Source organism: Mercenaria mercenaria, chromosome 3, assembly GCF_021730395.1.
Source record: "Mercenaria mercenaria strain notata chromosome 3, MADL_Memer_1, whole genome shotgun sequence".
NCBI lineage: Eukaryota > Metazoa > Mollusca > Bivalvia > Venerida > Veneridae > Mercenaria > Mercenaria mercenaria.
Genome location: NC_069363.1, coordinates 33,602,525 through 33,609,547, shown reverse-complemented (window position 1 = coordinate 33,609,547; position 7,023 = coordinate 33,602,525).

The window sequence follows — 7,023 nt, the reverse complement described above, 5'->3', positions numbered from 1 at the left end:
TATTCAAAAGTCAAAATATAAAACTGTGAGCATTATTTTCCTAATTTCATGTAATAATAAACTTACTGACCAGTAGTTAAAGAAGTGCATACCATCTTTCAGTACGGTTTCATTTAGCGGTATTTTCATGAAAATAGGCCTACTGTTGCAAAGTAATTTTTATTAAAAAAGTACAAACGTGGAGATAAATCGACAGTCAACTTTAGTGTTAAGGTTTTTGCATCTCGTTTATCCTGACACACGGCAGAGCATTAGTGCCAGGTGCGTTTTATTTACAAACTCGAAATTTCGAGATACTAATTATCCCCCGCCGATGAAATCGGGAGGCATGGGAGGGGGTATTGAAATGGCGTTGTCCGTCCGTGCGTCCCTCCGTCCGCAGCCATTTCTCAGTAACAAGCTGGTAGAATTTCATGAAACTTGAAATAAATATGAACCAACATTCTTCGATGATGGCCGTCATTTTTTTTAATTGGTCATTTTTTCTTAGAGTTATTGCCCTTTAATTGTTTAAAAATCCACAGATTTGTACGTAACAAACCAACCAATTGGTAGAATATCATTCAATTTCTTTCATTCTTTTCCAAGAACATTTATTATAAACATGTGAAGTTGTGTACTCACACCTGGGCACCCCCTTGCCTTGTCCCCGCCCCCCCCCCTCCCCCCTCCCCCCTCCAAAAAAAATCATTCCTTTTTAGCTCACCTGGCTGAGCTTTTGTGATCGCCCTTCGTCCGTCGATAGAGACCACATTTTGTATTTGATTTTAATCAAACTTGTACTCAACTTGTATGGGCAAAATATCTCAGTTCCTTTCGAAAACTGGCCAGATCCCATCTTGGGTTCCAGAGTTATGGCCTCTTAAAGGGACAAAATTTGCTGTTGTTTGGCTTGAGAACAAGATGGAGACCACATTTTGCAATCAACTCTTAGACTAATCAAACTTTCACACAAATTGTATTAGCATAATATCTTAGTTCCTTTCGAAAACTTGCCAAATCCCATCATGGGTTCCAGCGTTATGGCCCCTTAAAGGGCCAGAATTTGCCGTTTTTGGCTTGTGAACATGATAGAGACCACATTTTGCAATCAACTTTAATAAAACTTGCACACAACTTGTATTGACATAATATCTTGGTTCCTTTCGAAAACTGGCCAGATCCCATCATGGGTTCCAGAGTTATGGCCCCTTAAAGTGCCAAAGTTTGTTATTTTTTGGGTTGTGAATACGATAGATACAAGATTTTGCAATCTGCTTTAATCAAACTTGCACACAACTTGTATTGGCATAATATCTTGGTTCCTTTCGTGAACTGGCCAAATCCCATCATTGGTTTTAGAGTAATGTCCCCTCAAAGGGCCAAAATTTGCATTTTGTTTGCTTGTGAACACGATAGAGACAACATTTTGCAATCAACTTTAATCAAACTGCATGAGACGTGAAACCAAAATGTGTAGTCCTGTTTGGCGCCATATAACCTATACTGTGTTGGTGCGCCGTAAAACCCAAATAAATAAATAAATAAATAAATAAATAAATATGCACATAACTTGTATTGGCATAATATCTCGGTTCCTTTCGAAAACTGTCAAGGTCCCATCATGGACTCCAGAGTTATGGCCCCTTCAAGGTCCAAAATTTGCTATTTTGGCATTTGCAGCCATATAGAGACTTCATTTATGGTTTGATTTGACACAAACTTACAAAAGATCTTCAACAACAATAAATCTTGGATTCCATGATGAATCTGTCAGATTATTTTATATCTGATTACCTCCCCTGATTTTAATCAAAATGGATTTATATCAGTAAGTACTTATAGGACTCATTTGAAATTTCATTATTGTCATTAGTTGGACTCAGACAATCAGGGTAGATAAATATGGACTATTTTTATGTCAAATTACCTCCCGTTATTTCAAATTAAAATGTGTATATCTCTGTAACTAATGAAGATATTGATCTGAAATTTCATTTCTGCCATCAGATGGACTTGGACAATCAGTGAAGATACATATTATTAATTAATTGACTGAACTAAGGACAAATCACCTCCCTTTAGTTTTTATGTAAATGAATATACCTAGCAGCTTCTAATGAGATTGGTTTGAACCGTCATTTATGTCTTCCATGGTAAGAAATTTCTACTTTTACTTACTTTTCTAATATATTGTTGTAAAGGCTTGTACTCTGAATCTTCTACATGCATATACCAATGCATGATACCTCCCATGATTTTAATAAAAATGGATTTATCTCAGAAATTTCATTTCTGCCATCAGATGGACTTGGACAACCAGTGAAGATACATATTGACTGAACTTAGGACAAATTACCTCCCTTTATTTTTTATGTAAATGAGTATACCTAGCAGCTTCTAATGAGATTGGTTTGAACCGTCATTTATGTCTTCCATGGTAAGAAATTTCTACTTTTACTTACTTTTCTAATATATTGTTGTAAAGGCTTGTACTCTGTATCTTCTACATGCATATACCAATGCATGATACCTCCCCTGATTTTAATAAAAATGGATTTATCTCAGAAAGTATTTATAGGACTCATTTGAAATTTCATTATTGTCATTAGTTGGACTGAGACAATCAGGGTAGATAACTATGGACTGATTTTATGTCAAATTACCTCCCTTTGTTTCAAATTGAAATGGATGTATCTCAGTAACCAATGAAGATACTGATTTGAAATGTCATTTATGCCATCATATGGACTCGGACAATCAGGGTAGATAACTTTTGACAAATTACCTCCCTTTATTTTATGTAAATGAATATACCTCAGCAGCATCTAATGAGATTGGTTTTAAACGTTATTTAAGTCTTCCAGGGTAAGGAATAGTTATGCTAGTACAAAAATGCAGCATTTGAACCTAGGACCCTCAAACTTGGTGTGAAGATTGGCCCTGACTAGTGTGTGACCCATGGGTCAAAAGGGACTGTTACAAGAGAATATTTATCCTGATGTGTATGCCTATGTGATCTATGTCAAAACTTGATCTTATCATTAAGAGCAATGGTACTCGGGTGAGCGATATAGAGCCATTATGGCCCTCTTGTTTCAATTTTGTTTTCAAACCTTCCGTGAATATTTATCAACATGCAAAGTTGTACCGTTCCCCCGCCTCACTCACTCCTCCACCCAGTCATGCCCACCACACCAATCATGCATCCCCCCATCCCATTTTTTTTTTCATTTTTAATTTTCCATCAATATTTGTAATCAACATGTGAAGTTTTGTACCCTCACCCGGTCACCCCCGCTGCGCCCCCCCCCCCCCCCCCCCCCCCCCTCCGCCACCCATCTCCCACACCCCCACCCACCTCCTACACACACGCACACACACGCACACACACACACACACACACTAAAAAAAAAGCATTCATTTTCTGTTAAATTGATTTTGACTAATGAAAATATTTACTTCTTAGTAACATCCTTAACGTTTTGCCGGATATATTTTTTTTGCCATTCCTCACCCAAAAACCCTTTCGGCGGGGGATACCAATGCATCGAATTTGCTTGTTTATTTTAGCTCGATTGTGATGAAAGCTTAAAGCTTATTCGAGTCACTCTCGAGTCCGCTTCCTGCAAAAGCCATTACTGGTGTCATATGAGAAGTAATGGCCCATTAGAGCTCGAACCCACGACCCACAGGTTGACCGGCCGACACCTTAACCACTAGACCGCCGCTACCCTTACACTGGCCTTTGACCCCATGACAACAGAAGTCATCTGCTGAGCACAGACTATCAAATAATTTATCTCCGGCATTTCAAGTCCACAGCAGTGAGGTGTATGTGACTCGAAGCCAGCAACCTTAACCAATCGGCCACTGCACAGCCTCTAAGGATTTAATTTACAATTTCACTTCTGCAAGTCCAAGAAATCTCAAAATCTCTAAATGTCAGAAGAACCATCTTAAACCCAAAGGCCATTGTACGAGTTAGAGCTAGTAATTCAAAATTTCGAGTTACGTAAGTCGAAATTTCGAGTCAATAAATAAAACGCACCTGGCACTAATCTAATGCTCTTCCGTAGAAACATACCCTGAGTTCAATATAGGTGGCTACGTCATTAGAATTTTCTCCGATCATTGACATCGGTACAACTGGGGAGTCTGGAAACTGGAAACAGTGACTCCAATCGTATGACAAATGGAAATGAGACTATTAAATAACGCTAGTCTTGCCTGCGTCCAAGAAGTAAGTAAGTAAGTAAGTAAGCAAATTTTATTATAGTGACATCGTGTTATGTACAATACCAATACATATAAATTTACAATTTACAACACCCGGCCACGTTGGGCCTATAAGTCACTTTAAATTTTAAAGTTTCGAAAATCAATGTACATGATGATAAATAGATCTACCGGTAGATAATTTAACATGCGAAAAAGTGGAAATTTATCAACAGGAAAAATTGCATTATGTCATTATGTGATAAATGTTTTAATAGTATTCACAACTATATAGCTACTCAATATGTACATTTATTTAAGTAGTAATCTAATTTCAAATAAATGTCTGTTTCTTAAGTACTTAAAATGATCTTGCTAACATATCTGCCATCTTAAATAAAAGATTCGAAATATTTGAAACACAAGAATGTTTACATGTACATATTCCATATATACAAATTCTGAAAACTAGATTAAACATAGTAACAAGTTGCTAAACATATTCACTAGTTAAATAGTTCATTTTTTGTTTCCTATTAGTTTCTATAAAGATACAATCTCCGTCTATTCATACTTTCAACTAAGAATTTTGAAACATAAACATAATGATTTTGTACTACATAAGTAAGCTTTCCTAAGTCTGACAAGTTATCGAAATTTCTGTTTGATTCTCTAGATTTACACAGCAACTTTATTCTTAAATCATTGTATTTTGGACAATTTAGTAGGAAATGAGTTTCATCTTCAACAACATTTTCAGTGCAAAGAGTACATAATCTGTCACTGGCATTAAGGCCAGAATATCGTCCTGTTTCAATTCTGAGAGGTAGAATGCCACACCTAAACTGCGCTAAATGAGAACGTTCAGTCTTTGTTACAGAAGATAACATGTATTTTTCAGTTTCATAATCTTGTTTAAAATTGACATATGTTCGAAGTTTTGAAACATTTCTAACATTTTCACACCATGCAGTTTCTTTTATGTAATAAAAGTAATGAATCTTCAACATCTTTCAAATTTACATGAAGTTTGTTATCATAACAATTCGACATATTCACCTGTTGTAAAATATACTTAATGTTAAAACACCATGTATTTCCAACAGTGTTATAATCATAAAGAAACACTTTCTTTGTCAGTCTTTCATCACACATATTTACAACACGGTTCCAGAACCTAAGCATATTGACCCAACGTCTGTACTGAGTTGAAATCCAACCCATATCTCCAGTAATTGCTAGAATCGGAGCGAATCTATGCACACCCATATAATATCTTATTGCTCTATTTTGTGTCATGTCTATCGCATTATAATTCTTGAAACCCCAGATTGATGAACAATAGTCAGTAACAGGTACCACACAAGAATAATAATTAATACATTTTAGAATATGTCTTGAAACCTACATCTTTATTACTTTGAATTTTCGATATGATTGCACCTAATGCCCGACCTCCTGACTTTGCAAGTATATCAGCAGTATGTGAAAAGTCTAAATGTTCATGTAAGGTATACACCTAAATATTTATACATCGATATATACGAAATACACATATCTCCTATTCTAAATGAAAAATTACTTTGCCTTTTACCTTTATTTCTAAAGTGTATAACCTTTGACTTTGACTCGTTAATCATAAGTCTCCATTTTCGGCACCATTCATTTAAAAAGTCTAACATGTCTTGCATATCAGCTTCATTTTCAGATAGCAACAAAATATCGTCGGCATAAAATAAACAACAAATTATATTATCATTGAACTTGACACCTTTGTTTAAACTTTTCAAACCTTCAATAAGATCATTGATAAAGTAAGCAAAGATTGTCGGAGAGCCACTGTCTCCCTGTCTGACGCCCGACAAGGTCGGGAACCAGTCACTTAACATACCATTAAGTCTAGGTTACATTCTACCAATTCAATTCCTTATTTATTTCATATTAATAACAAAACATTCAGACCTCATTTTCAGCACTTTAGAGCATTTCAATGATATGAAAACCATATATGGTCATTTAGTATAACATGTCTTCTTATCAAAAATAGAAAAATATTGACATGTTATGTTGAATATAAGAAAAATAGTCTGTTCTGAGAAACATCACCCTCTAAAAATGCCCCCATGAAAACAGACGTTTAGCAGTTACGCGTAGGTAGACATTTTTCGCAAAGAATAAAACTTATTCCAAGAAATTTACAATGAAAATGGTCTAGATCTATTCTCAATACTATAAGCAATAAACATAAGCCAAAAATTTAACTGTCACCTCCTCATGTCACTCATTATACCAGATTTCATCCATAGCATGGAACTACATTTTGGACTACTTCACATGTAACACTGAGTAGTCACTTCCGGTTTGGTGTAATCCGTCCTCTAACACAAGAAGATGTATCAGTCAAAATAGCCTTAATAGAGTTGTAAAATTTACCACTGATATTATTTGACAAAAGTTGATATAAAAGTACATTTCTATCAACAAAATCAAAGGCCTTCTGTATATCAATAAATGTGCCAAAGGTATCTTGCTCCAAGAAATTGAATATTATTTATGTTTAACATGAAGGCAGTTGAGAAGGGCGCGAAGGCAGCTTAATCCTTGATAAGCCCTCACCTCATTTCATAAAGTGATCTGGTAGTGGACGAACTCATTATAAGAAGTAAAGTTTTATGAAAAACGCAGTGTCTGAAAATTTTAGTGTAGAGGCTACCTCCATTTCTTTTCAATTTAAGTAAATTACAGTGGTAGTTGTCTAAAACTGAGCACGACTTCTTGAATCTCAATTTTAAAAAATGGCAAACAAGCAAATTTACATGCCAAACT